Source organism: Musca autumnalis, unplaced genomic scaffold (genome assembly GCF_047663935.1).
Source record: "Musca autumnalis isolate F117 unplaced genomic scaffold, ASM4766393v1 scaffold_1, whole genome shotgun sequence".
NCBI lineage: Eukaryota > Metazoa > Arthropoda > Insecta > Diptera > Muscidae > Musca > Musca autumnalis.
The window spans coordinates 246,348,107-246,362,882 of NW_027411644.1; the positions used below are offsets into that span (position 1 = coordinate 246,348,107).

At 41.1% G+C, this 14,776-nt stretch overlaps 1 protein-coding gene across 1 annotated transcript in view; it reads left to right on the top strand.

Moving 5' to 3' along the window:
* Sur-8 (leucine-rich repeat protein shoc-2) overlaps window positions 1-14,776 on the top strand; it is a 55,087-nt gene continuing 40,311 nt past the window's right edge. Inside the window, exon 1 of the mRNA XM_073960651.1 lies at window positions 1-476. The gene's annotated coding sequence lies outside the window, so the exon portion shown is untranslated. The remainder of the gene's footprint in view (window positions 477-14,776) is intronic.

Genomic DNA, 14,776 nt, shown 5'->3' on the forward strand with positions numbered 1-14,776 from the left:
GACATTTGCCTGGGCATGCGCCCAAAAGTCTGACGACAACCAGCAAATTTGACGGGTATATGTTTTTTCCATATTCTCACAATAATAGCAGAAGAAAAAAGGAACAGATTTTTCAGATTGTCGTAGTCCACGTAATATTCACATTTTGTGTTAAGAAAAAAATATTAAAAAATAAAATAATAAACATACCTATTTTCATAAGCGTGTTTTTTAAAGATTAAAAACAAGTGAAACCTGCAAAATATTGATATTTCAAAGAAAGTGCAAAATCTCGGGGAAATAAAAAGTGTTTTTTGTAAAGAAAAAATTGGTATACCGTGCAAGTGTGTGTAGCTTTGTCTGACCCCACAGATATCCTGTATAAGCCCATAGAAAAGCAACATTGATTACAACACCAAAAAAAGAAAAAATAAATAAAGAACCAGCTCAGCAATCATTTAACTTGTTCTCAATGTGTTCCAATCAAAAGTGAAGATGTAAGTTTTCAGTTTTAATTATAATTAATTGTTATGTGTTGTTATTGCAATTTGATTTTTGCAAACTGTATAGGTAGTAATAGAAAAAAATTGTAACATAAATTATGTATAACATTTTACACCATATCAGCAATCTCCCAACTCCCTCCCCCTCACCTTCCCTAATGTATACAACATAAAGCTGTCACAAAGGTACATAGTAGTCATTCCTTTTCATGATGATGAGAGGTGGCAGGAAGAGAGCATAAAAGTCGGCTGTGGCTTAAACGTCATTTGCTTGTTTACGTTAATTTCATTGTGTGTAGGTATTTTGAAAGCATACTTATACACTCACAGATCAGTGAAAGTGAAAAAACGGAAAAGGAAAGAAGAGAAAACAAACTATTAAAACAACCAATGCTAATTTTGACATTTCATTACACACGCATTTCCGGTTTAACGTATTGTTTTGTTGACTAGGTTAACATTTTGTTTATTGTTGTTTGTCCTGTGGCAATATGAATCATTAAGGAGCAATGGAAAGAGAAAATTTAAGTGGGAGCAGAGAAATAAAGACACTCCACATGAAATCATAATGTAAAAAATACATTAATGATCTAAAGGCTATATATGCGCTAAAGGGTTTACAAATGATTTAAGAATCGTGACTTGAAAGTTATTCGCCAACTTATATACAGGGCTTGTTTGTGATTATCATACATACCGGCTCTTTGGAGAGAAGTAACTGTGGTATATATCCCTAAAGCGGGGAAGTCAAGCCATACACTTCCAAAAGACTACAGACCAATTAGTCTCTCCTCCTTTTTATTGAAAACTTTAGAAAGGCTGCTGGATCTTGGCATTAGAGCCAAGCTTTCAACCACAGACCTAAGTTCCGCCCAACATGCCTACCTAAATGGCAAATCGGTAGAAACAGCGTTAAACGAGGTAGTAGGTTATTGAGAGAAATATGGAGGGCTCGGACTATACGCTAGCTGCATTCCTTGACATAGAGGGTGCCTTTAATAACGTTAGACTCGAATCCACACACAAGTCTCTGATAAACCTAGGTGTCTCATCCATACTGGTCAATTGGATTGATGGTATGCTTAGCAGTCGAATAATCAATTCAAGTATCGGTGGAAGTTCCATCCGGGAGCATGTGACCAGAGGTACACCCCAAGGTGGTGTCATATCACCACTACTGTGGCTTCTAGTGATAAATGAAATACTCAAGGATTTTGATAGGCTGCGTATAAGGACAATCGCATATGCTGATGACGTTGTCGTCATGTTTAGCTGGAACTTTCCACAGACACTATCAGAACTTATGCAAGGAGCTCTGGTCAAGTTATCAAGATGGGCACTCAACAATGGGTGACGTAGGGAATGGAAGATACCAAGCAACGGTCCTGACCGGTTTTAACATGGCAAAGCCCAGGATTTATCTTGGTCCCTCTTTCATCTCAAGTGGACACTGACCTCCCCGTGGTGTCACCTGGGGAACTGCCTTTAACACCCGTTAAAGGTAGTGAGCTAAAATGTGCCGCGCGTTCACCCATAAGAACGTTAAAAACTTGGGTTTGGGCGTCGGGTTAATAACCCTCCCCTAGAAAAAACAGCATACTATGAAAAAACGAAAGAAAAGAAAAACAGCTCCGTCTAAAGTTGACGAACCCCGCAAACGTTTTAAGGACCATGATCTGCCAATCTGCACCTGGAATATTCGCACTCTTTATAGAGAAGGTGCAGTCTTCGCATTGGCAGACGTACTTGAAAAGTACAAGGCCGATATTACTGCCATACAGGAAATACGATGGATTGGGAAAGGCGTCACAACGACACCTAAAGGTGACGCACTGTATTATAGCTGCCATGACGTAAAGCACGAGTTTGGTTGCGGATTTGTAGTTAGTCGGAGACTAAAACATCTGGTATCCAGCTTCACTCCAGTGAATGAAAGACTTGCTGCAATTCGAATAAAAGCCCTGCCCATGACATTAAAATCATTCTAGGCGATTTTAATGCCAAAATTGGAAAGGAGAATATCTTTGGCCAAACAGTCGCGAAATTCAGCCTCCACAGTGAAACATCTGACAATGGTATGAGGCTGATAGACTTTGCAGCTGCAAAAAACATGGTAGTTAGCAGTATCAGATTTAATCATCTCGATATTCATAAGGGCACCTGGCTGTCTCCATATCAGAAAACAAGAAACAAATTGATCATGTTGTGATAGATGGAAGACATTCATCGAGCGTGTTGGATGTACGATCGTTCCGAGGCGCAAACATTGATTCGGACCACTACCTTGTTGCAGCAAAGGTACGCACCCGTTTAAACGTAGCAAACAAAGTACGAACAGACACAACACGAAAGTTAGACATCGGTAAGCTGCAATCACAACAGATAGTCACAGCATATTCCACTCAACTAACCCAATTGCTTAATCAAAGCACTCCTCATCCCGATAACATATCAGCGCAATGGCAAAGCATTGCCCACTCCATGCAAACAGCCGCAAAATCCATACTTGGATACCAGAGGCCTCCACCAAGGAATCCATGGTATGATCAGGAGTGTCGTGCTGCCACCGAAGAGAAAAATGCGGCATATAGGGCTACTTTACAATCCGTAGCAACGCGTAGCGCACGAGAGAGATACAGGGATAAAAGGAGAGAGGAGAAGCGTCTTTTCCGCAGGAAAAAGAGAGAGATGGAAAAGCGGGAGTGTGAAAAAATCGAGATGTACAGGAGCCAGAATGAAGTCCGAAAATTCTACCAAAGAGTCAAGCATCAAACTGATGGCTTTGGTACAGGCGCATACTCCAGTAGAGACCAGCAAGGTAATTTGGTAACTGATACATAGAGATGGTTTTTGCCGGGTATTTACCCGGTAAATACCCACACGGTATTTATTTGGGTATTTACTATATTGAATCGCTAATACAAAATCTTAGACCCTATTTCTGGGTTTATTTTATGAAATCGATTCAAAATGAATAGTTTTACAATACTTTAAACAAGTGGGTAAATACTTGGGTAAATACCCGAGTATTTACCCAAGTGTTGGGTAAAAACTCATTAACTGCCGAACTAGTTGACGTAGGCTGACAAAATTTGGCTCAAATCTTTCTTATGTCAAAAGAACTTCTGGTACTGAACATGGGGTCTCTGGGTCCATGTTTTGATATATCCCCCATATATCCGTACCTCCCGATTTAAGGTATTTTTTGTCTATTTGCCTCATTGTACAATCATAGTGGCTGAAATTTGGCACAGTGAGTTCTCAATATGTAGAAAATATCCTTGCAAAAATTTGTCAACATAGGTCCACGTTTTCTAATAGCCCCCATATAAGGGTACCCCGATTTCGAGTATTTACCCAAATGTTGGGTAAAAACTCATTAACTGCCGAACCATTTGACGTAGGCTGACAACATGTGGCTCAAATCTTTCTTATGTCAAAAGAACTTCTGGTACTGAACATGGGGTCTCTGGGTCCATGTTTTGATATAGCCCCCATATAGCCGTACCTCCCGATTTAAGGTATTTTTCGTCTATTAGCCACATTTTACAACCAAATTGGCTGTAATTTGGCACAGTGAGTCCTCAAGGAGTATAATATATCCTTGCACATATTTGTCAACGTAGGTCCACGTTTTCCTGTAGCCCCCATATAAGGGTACCCCGATTTCGAGTATTTACTAAAAAATTGGGTAAAAACTCATTAACTGTCGAACCACTTGACGTTGGCTGACAAAATTTGGCTCAAAACTTTCTTATATCAATAGTAATAAAGAATTGAAAATGGAGACCCTGGGTCCATGTTTTGATATAGCCCCCATATAGCCGTACCTCCCGATTTAAGGTATTTTTCATCTATTAGCCACATTTTACAACCAAATTGATTGTTATTTGGCACAGTTAGTCCTCAAAGAGTACTATATATCCTTGCATAAATTTGTCAAGGTAGGTCTACGCTTTATAATAGCCCCCATATACGGGTACCCCGATTTCGAGTATTTACCCAAACCATGGCTAAAAACTCTTTAACTGCCGAACCACTTGACGTAGGCTGACGAAATTTGGCTGAAATGTTACTTATGTAACATATGAAAATAAGGTCTCTGGGTCCACGGATTGATATAGCTCCCATATAACCGTACCTCCCGATTTCAGAAACCCTTAGTACCCTTATATGGGGGCTATTAGAAAACGTGGAACTATGTTGACAAATTTTTGCAAGGATATTTTCTACATATTAAGAACTCACTATGCCAAATTTCAGCCACTATGATTGTACAATGAGGCAAATAGACAAAAAATACCTTAAATCGGGAGGTACGGTTATATGGAGGCTATATAAAAACATGGACCCAGAGACCCCATGTTCAGTACCAGAAGTTCTTTTGACATAAGAAAGATTTGAGCCAAATTTTGTCACCCTACGTCAAATGGTTCGGCAGTTAAAGAATTTTTACCCAACATTTGGGTAAATACTCGAAATAAGGGTACCCTTATATGGGGGCTATTAGAAAACGTGGACCTATGTTGAAAAATTTTTGTAAGCATATTTTCTACATATTGAGAACTCACTATGCCAAATTTCAGCCAATATGATTGTACAATGAAGCAAATATACAAAAAATACCTTAAATCGGGAGGTACGGTTATATGGGGGCTATATCAAAACGTGGACCCAGAGACCCCATTTTCAATGCTAGATATTCTCTTGATATAAGTAAGATTTGAGCTAAATTTTGTCAGCCTACGTCAAATGGTTCGGCAGTTAATGAGTTTTTACCCAACATTTGGGTAAATACTCGAAATCGGGGTACCCTTATATGGGGGCTATAAGAAAACGTGGACCTATGTTGACAAATTTTTGCAAGGATATTTTCTACATATTAAGAACACACTGTGCCAAATTTCAGCCACTATGATTGTACAATGAGGCAAATATACAAAAAATACCTTAAATCGGGAGGTACGGTTATATGGGGGCTATATCAAAACATGGACCCAGAGACCCCATGTTCAGTACCAGAAGTTCTTTTGACATAAGAAAGATTTGAGCCAAATTTTGTCAGCCTACGTCAAATGGTTCGGCAGTTAATGAGTTTTTACCCAACATTTGGGTAAATACTCGAAATCGGGGTACCCTTATATGGGGGCTATAAGAAAACGTGGACCTATGTTGACAAATTTTTGCAAGGATATTTTCTACATATTAAGAACACACTGTGCCAAATTTCAGCCACTATGATTGTACAATGAGGCAAATATACAAAAAATACCTTAAATCGGGAGGTACGGTTATATGGGGGCTATATCAAAACATGGACCCAGAGACCCCATGTTCAGTACCAGAAGTTCTTTTGACATAAGAAAGATTTGAGCCAAATTTTGTCAGCCTACGTCAAATGGTTCGGCAGTTAATGAGTTTTTACCCAACATTTGGGTAAATACTCGAAATCGGGGTACCCTTATATGGGGGCTATAAGAAAACGTGGACCTATGTTGACAAATTTTTGCAAGGATATTTTCTACATATTAAGAACACACTGTGCCAAATTTCAGCCACTATGATTGTACAATGAGGCAAATATACAAAAAATACCTTAAATCGGGAGGTACGGTTATATGGGGGCTATATCAAAACATGGACCCAGAGACCCCATGTTCAGTACCAGAAGTTCTTTTGACATAAGAAAGATTTGAGCCAAATTTTGTCAGCCTACGTCAACTAGTTCGGCAGTTAATGAGTTTTTACCCAACACTTGGGTAAATACTCGGGTATTTACCCAAGTATTTACCCACTTGTTTAAAGTATTGTAAAACTATCCATTTTGAATCGATTTCATAACCTAAACCCAGAAATAGGGTCTAAGATGTTGTATTAGCGATTCAATATAGTAAATACCCAAATAAATACCCACAAATGGGTATTTACCCGGTATTTACCCAATTTACCCAATTTACCGGGTATTTACCCATTGGGTATTTACCCACTGTCCATCTCTACTGATACAGATAGTGTACTCAGGATATGGAAAGAACACTTTTCAAAACTGTTGGCATCCAATAGCAGCGAAGACGACGAAGATACCACAGTCCCAATCCCAGAAGATGATATTGAATGTATACCGCCCATCCAAGATGAGGGAAAGACAGCAATAAATCGGCTGAAGAATAATAAGGCAGCAGGAGCCGATGGCTTACCAGCCGAGCTGTTCAAAACCGGAGGCGACACGCTGATAAGGTGTATTCATCAGCTAGTTAGCACCATCTGGCAGGAAGAACGAGTACCCGACGATTGGAACCTGAGTATCCTGTGCCCCGTCCACAAGAAGGGAGATAAGACTGTATGCTCTAACTATAGGGGCATAAGTCTACTCCCTATTGCCTACAAGATCGTGTCAGGGATATTGTGCGAACGACTAAAGCCTATGGTCAACGAGATAATTGGACCATACCAATGCGGCTTTAAACCTGGCAATTTGACCAGATATTTACCCTGCGGCAAATCCTGGAGAAGACCCTACCACATTTTTGTCGATTATAAAGCAGCCTTCGACAGCCGCTGCGTTCAAAGGTATTCCAAGCCATGTCTGAATTTGATATCCCCGCAAAGCTCATCCGGCTTTGCAAAATGACTTTAACTGACACGAGGTCCTCAGTTAAAATAGGAAAGAACCTCTCCGAAGAGTTTGGTACCAAAAGAGGTTTCAGACAAGGAGACAGCCTTTCGTGTGATCTCTTTAACATCCTGCTGGAAAAGGTTATACGAGAGGCAAACGTCAAAAGAAGTGGCACAATCTACACCAATAGTCACATGTTACTTGCTTATGCTGATGATGTAGACATCATAGGCCGATCAGTAGAAGAAGTAACTGATACCTTTATGAAGGTCGAAGGAGAATCTGCTAAAGTGGGTCTGGCGGTAAGCGGTGAGAAGACCAAGTTGATAGTGTCGACGCGCAATGCGTCCATTGAGCTCGGACCGACTGTGGAAGTTGGTTCCTATAATATTGAGGTAGTAAAAGACTTCGTCTACCTCGGCACCTCCGTAAACACAACAAACGACATCAGTTGTGAAATAAAAATAAGAATTCTATTGGCCAACAGATGCTACTTTGGTTTAAGTAAGCAGTTTAAAAACAAAGCCACATCTCGTCAAACAAAAATAACGCTCTACAAAACACTAATTCTACCCGTGCTGATGTATGGCTCCGAAGCCTGGGTACTTGCGCAAGCAGACATGGCAGTGATTGATGTGTTTGAGAGAAAAATTCTTCGAAAGATCTACGGACCAATCTTCGTTGACGGTGAATATCGACGTCGCATGAACCACGAGCTGTATCTGCTGTACAACGACATCAATATTGTTAAACATATCGAGATGCAGCGATTGCGTTGGCTAGGCCATATCATAAGAATGAGCGATGATGACACCGCTAAAAAGGTGTATAAACACGGACCGCTTGGCGGTGCACGCAGAATTGCCAGGCCAAGGAATAGATGGCGCAAACAAGTGGATGAAAGTGGCCTATAGAACAAATGTTATGTAATGGACCAGCTAAGTAAGTAAGTAAGCACTCAACAATGGCCTCGGAGTGAACCCATCAAATACTGAGCTAGTTATATTTACAAACAAAAGGAAGGTCAGACCATTCACCCTACCAGTGCTGGACGGAGTTATTCTTGAACTCTCTTCGGAAGCCAAATACCTCGGCATTATCCTGGACCACCAACTCACGTGGAAAAGGAATGTCAAGGAGTGCACCAAGAGAGGTCTAATAGCTCTATACTCCTGCAAAAATTCCATTGGCAAGAGCTGGGGTCTGAGACCAACGGTCATCCACTGGATAAATGCGACCATTGTACGCCCAATTCTTACATATGGCTCTCTGGTATGGTGGAATGCTCTCAACAAAACGACATATTTAAACAAACTGAACAGCGTCCAAAGAGCGGCATCAGTCCTAATCACTGGTGCCATAAGGAGCACTCCACAAGCAGCCCTGAATGTGCTACTGGATCTACACCCGCTAGACCTAGTAGTAAGAATCTGGCAGCAATGAGTGCACTTCGTCTTAAGAAGCTAGGTTCATGGCGCAGTTCCGAACACGGAAGAACTGCAATTCTACGTCGGTTCGGACTATCAACGGCCTCGGGGAACGTTAGTGATTATATATCACCACAATAGTGCTTAGAGGCAACGAAGGAGCATATACCCCACAGGGATGAATGGAAAAACAGCAGCCAACCTCTAGACGGTATAGAGATCTATGCTGATGGCTCTAAGATGAAAACAGGCACAGGAGCAGGCGTATATAGCAAATCCCTTGGTCTACGACAATCATACAAGCTGAACGAATATTGTAGTGTCTTCCAAGCCGAAGTGTTTGGGATCAGAAAGGCCGCGGAACTGATAAACAACATGAGAGGGGAAATAGTTGGACCGGTGACTATCTACGTCGATTGTCAAGCGGCCCAAAAAGCACTCAAGTCCCACTATATCAAGTCCTCGGCTGTTCTAGATTGCAAATACGCTTTGGAGCCACTAAAATCAATCGTCACCTTGTGTTGGGTCCCAGGGCATTGCAACATCGAAGGAAACGAGGCAGCCGACGAACTGGCACGCTGCGGATCGGAGTCACAAACCATTGAAATCGACTACTCCATCAAGCCACCACTGTGCCACTTCAGAGAAACAATAGAGCAAAAATGTCGGGAGAAATTCTGCCAACAGTGGCAAAACACGCCAAACTGCAGCATATCAAGGACAATCTGGCCAATCCCGTCCAAGTCAAGAACCGCCTTACTGCTCTCAATGAGGAAATCAGACCTGAAACTAGTAGTGGGGATCATCACGGGTCACTGCAGAACAGGATCCATGACGAGCAAATGGGAAGAAGCCGACACGGCTGACTACTGCAGGCTGTGCAAGAATGAGGAAGAAATAGAGACGATCGAGCAGAACCGTCGGATCTACTACACATGGCAAAGGCCTGAAATGGCTCCAACGTGCTGAGAACAGGACAAGCACATCACCAACACACCTAAACCATTGGATTCTACGCACCTTCAACCACATCACTCACAATCTTCATCTATCCACACCATCACGTATCACAACCACATCTAAACACATTCAGGATGATCACAATGGACCCCAAGGTCTCCGAGTGGAGTGGCTGCCATCACAGCAGCTACGCATCTTAAAACCTAACCTATTCGCCACACCGAATTTAATTCTATGTGGCTATTCAGTGGATTTTTAACAACTTTAAGGTCTCGACACATAAGAAGCATGGCATTCTTGCTTAAGTCATATCTGATAAAAGACTAAAGACCAAGTTCGACCTAATAAAAAGATTTCATAATCACATTTGAATTAGGTCGAACTTGGTCTTTAGTCATTTACCAGATATGACTTAAGCAAGAATGCCATGCTTCTGATGTGTCGAGGCCTTTACTCATTGTTTATTTTACAACAACTTCATTTCTTTGTTTCGTAATTGTTATAAAAGCAAAATAAATTTTAACAACTTTTCAACCAATAAAAGTTACTGAATTCCTACACAGATGTGTTAAGGCTTACTAAGAATTTATTCTTTATGTTATCCGAAAAATAGAAAGAATTAGTAGATTCTTGCAGTTCTGGAACAGACCATGTTACTTCAAAGCTATGTCAAACAGAAAACTTGAAGAACGGGACAATATTAATTTATAGGTGAAATTCTTCCGAAAACTACAGTTCTGTTCCTTTACGTCCAAGAATCTTCAAGTTTTACCTCTTTTTAATCGAAAACCGTTCCTTTATCACAAAAAACCGTGCAATTGATATGAAAGCTGTTCACTACCTTTACTACTTTTGGAAATTTTACTTACATAGCTGGCCTATTACAGAACATTAATTCTATAAGCCGAACTAAGAAAAGACCTCCAGTTCTCTCTGTTTACTGCTTCGCTTTCTGGAATACCGCGCCTTTTCATCTCTTCATCCACTTGTTTGCACCATCTATTCTTTGGCCTGCCAATTCTGCGTGCACCGGCATGCGGCCCGAATTTATACGCCTTTTTAGCAGGTTCATCATTGCTCATTCTTATGATATGGCCCAGCCACGGCAATCGTTGCATCTCGATACGTTTATCGATACTGATGTCGTTTTATAGCAGATACAGCTCGTGGTTCATACGACGTCGATATTCACCGCCAACGCAGATTGGTCCATAGATCTTTCGAAGAATTTTTCTCTCAAACACGCCCAGGCTTTAGAACCATACATCAACACGGGTAGTATCAGTGTTTTGTAAAGCGTTGTTTTTGTTTGACGAGATGTGGCTTTATTCCTAAACTGCTTACTCGGACCGAAGTAGCATCTGTTGGTCAACACTATTCTTCTTCGTATTTCACAACTGATGTTGTTGGTTGTGTTTATGGCGGTACCGAGGTAGACGAAGTCCCTTACTACCTCAAAATTATAGGAACCAACGTCGACAGTTGGTCCGATTTCTATGGACGCATTGCGCGGCGAAACCATTAACTTGGTCTTCTCACCGTTTACCGCCAGACCCATATTAGCAGATTCCCTTTCGACTTTTGCAAGTCAGTTACTTTATTTACCGATCGACCCATGATGTCAATGTCATCGGCATTAGCAAGTAACATATGGTTGTTTGTATATATTGTTCCACTTCTTTTCACCTTCGCGTCTCGTATAACCTTTTCCAGCAGAATGTTGAAAAGATCACACGAGAGGCCATCACCTTGTCTGAAACCTCTTTTGGTACAAAACTCTTCGGAGAGGTTCTTTCCGATTTAAACTGAAGATATTGTGTCAGTTAGAGTCATTTTACAAAGCCGAATGAGCTTTGCGGGGATACCAAATTCAGACATGGCTTGGAATACTTTTGAAGGCGTCGAAGGCTGCTTTATAATCAACAAAAAGGTGGTAGGTCTTCTCCATCTAAGTTTAAGCCTGCCAATCCATTTACCGATCGACCTATGATGTCAATGTCATCGGCAAGTAACATATGACTGTTTGTATATATTGTGCCACTTCTTTTCACCTTCGCATCTCGTATAACCTTTTCCAGCAGAATGTTGAAAATATCACGTTGCTCACGTTCCAATCGTCAGGTACGCGTTCTTCCTGCCAGATGGTGCTAACTAGCTGATACATACACCTTATCAGCGTGTCGCCTCCGGTTTTGAACAGCTCGGCTGGCAAGCCATCGGCTCCTGCTGCCTTATTATTCTTCATCCTGTGTATTGCTGTCTTTACCTCATCCTGGCTGGGCGTATACATTCAATATCATCTTCTGGGATTGGATCTGTGGTATCTTCGCCGTCATCTCTACTATCGGATACCAACAGTTTGGAAAAATGTTCTCTCTATATCCAGAGCATACTATCTGTATCGGTTACCAAATTTCCTTGCTTGTCTCTACAGGAGGATGCGCCGCATTTTTCTCTTCGGTAGCAGCACGACATTCCTGGTCATACCGTGGATTCCTTGGTGGAGGTTTCTGGTATCCAAGTATGGATTTTGCGGCTGTTTGCATGGAGTGGGAAATATTTTGTCATTGTGGTGATTGTTATCGGGACGAGGAGTGCTTTCATTAAGCAATTGGGCTAATAGAGTGGAATATGCTGTGGCCATATGTTGTGTTTGCAGCTTACCGATGTCTAACTACCGTGTTGTATCTGTTCGTGCTTTATTTGCTACGTTTAGACGGGTACGTACCTTTGCTACAACATGGTGGCGTTCCGAATCTACATATGTTTGCTCCTCGGAACGATCGTACATCCAACACGCTCGATGAATGTCTTCTATCTATCACAACATGCTCAATTTGATTATTTGTTCTTTGATGCCCTTATGAATGTCGAGATGCTTAAATCTGGTGCTGCTAACTACCATGTTTCTTGCAGCTGCAAAGTCAGTCTCATACCATTGTCAGATGTTTCACTCTGGATACTGAATTTGCCGACTGTTGGGCCAAAGATATTCTCCTTTCCAATTTTGGCATTAGAATCGCCTAGAATGATTTTAATGTCATGGGCAGGGCAACGGTCATAAGTTTCTTATAAGCGCCCGTAAAATATATCTTTGGTCGGTTCGTCCTTGTCTTCAGTGGGAGCATGAGCGCAAATAAAGCTGATGTTGAAGAATTTTGCTTTTAATCGAATTGCAGCGAGTCTTTCATTCACTGGGGTGAAACTGGAGACAAGATGTTTTAATCTCCGACCAACTACAAACCCACAACTACAAACTCATGCTTTGTGTCATGGCAGCTATAATACAGTGTGCCACCTTTAGGTGTTGTTGTGACGCCTTTCCCAATCCATCGTATTTCCTGTATGGCAGTAATGTCGGCCTTGTGCTTTTCAAGTACATCTGCCAATGCGTAAACTGCACCTTCTCTATAAAGAGTGCAAACATTCCAGGTGTAGATTCGCAGATCATGGCCCTTAAAACGTTTGCGAGGTTCGTCAACTTTAGAGGGGTTTGTTTTTCTTTCGTTTTTCACAGTAAGCTGCTTTCTCTAGGGGAGGGTTACTACCCTGACGCCCAAACCCAAGTTTTTAACGTTCTTATGGGTGAACGCGCGGCACATGTTAGCTCACTACCTTTAACGGGTGTTAAAGGCTGCTCCCCAGGTGACACCACGGGGAGGTCTGTGTTTACTTGAGATGAATGAGGTTATTTTGCCTTAGTTCTTGAGTTATTGTTCGTCGTCAGGTGTTTCTTGGTCGACGTCGATTTAATGATCCTTGAGGATTCATTTCAAGCGCCATCCTGGTTTTTGTACGAAAATTTCTTTTAAGTTGTGACCAATCCACCTCCATTTCCATTACGTCTAATCTGCTTTTACATGCGTGCCTGGTTGTTAAGTTCCACAGTTCTATGTTACCTATGGTGTTGGACCAGAATATCCTGTATGTGGTCCTGAGGCATTTGTTTGTTTTATAACGGTACCTCCCGATTTTCGGTATTTTGAAGATTTTAGCTACAATTTTCGACCGAACTATTTGTAAGTCGACATTTGAGGTTCCCAGTGGTCACACCATATCTCCACCAAAAACTGTCAACATAGGTCCATGTTTTTGTATAGCCCCCTATATAAATTGTCAAAATAGGTCCATGTTTTGGTATAGTCCTCATATAACGAGGCCTCCCGATTTTCAGTTTTTTTTTATTTTAGCTACAATTTTGACCCAAGTATCTGCAATTCGACATTTGAGGTTCCCAGTGGTCAAAACTTCTCCACCAAAAACATAGGTCCAAACTTAGATATAGCCCCCATATAAGGTTCCCGATCGATTGAGTACATTTTTATGCTTTTTTACCTTATTTATGTACCAGTGGTCACAAAATATCTCCGCCTAAAACTGTGGACAGGAAAGAAAATAGTTATTCCGTTTTAGTTCAGAATATATTATGGTGGAGCGTATAAAAAGTTCGGCCCGGCCGAACTTAACGCTTTTTTACTTGTTTGTACTATAAAGGCCTCGTCACATAAGATGATTTCGGGCTTAATTCATTAAGTTGCATGTTCTTCCGGCTTTAAGTCAAAATGTGTGCTAAAACACGATTTTCGTTTCTTTTGACTTTTAACTTAAATCCGGAAGAACATGCAACTTAATGAATTAAGCCCGAAATCATCTTATGTGACGAGGCCTTAACAGCTAGAATTTTGTATATGGTGTTGAGCAGGGTTATTCCCCTCCAGTTGTTACAATCATTCAAGTCGCTATTTTTGGGTAACTGCACAACGATGCCTTTCTTTCACGTTGGAGGTATTTGAGAGAAATATTCTTTAAAAAGATATACAGACCAATCTGCTATACAACGACATCAGTATAGATAAACGTATCGAGATGCAATGACTGCGTTGGCTAGGCCATATCATAAGAATGAGCAATGATGAACCTGCTAAAAAGGCGTATAATACGGGTCACATGGCGGTACACGCAGACCTGGCAGGCCAATGCTTCGATGGAGCAACCAAGTAGAAAAAGAGATCGGAAAACGTGGTATTACAATAAGCGAAGCAACAAGCAAAGAGAAAGTGAGATCTTTTTTGGTTCGGCTTATGGAACAAATGTTCTGTAATGGGCCAGCTAAGTAACTATGAACACCAACACGATAGAATTTTTGCATCACAATGCTTGAATATTTTTCTGGTCAATTTTTGTAGCAGTGTCATTTATCGACATTTTCCGAAAAATGTGCACCCTCTCAAGCCCAAAACTGCCTGCAGGAGCGTTCCAAAGCTTTTGCGATGTACTAGAGAGTTCTTAAT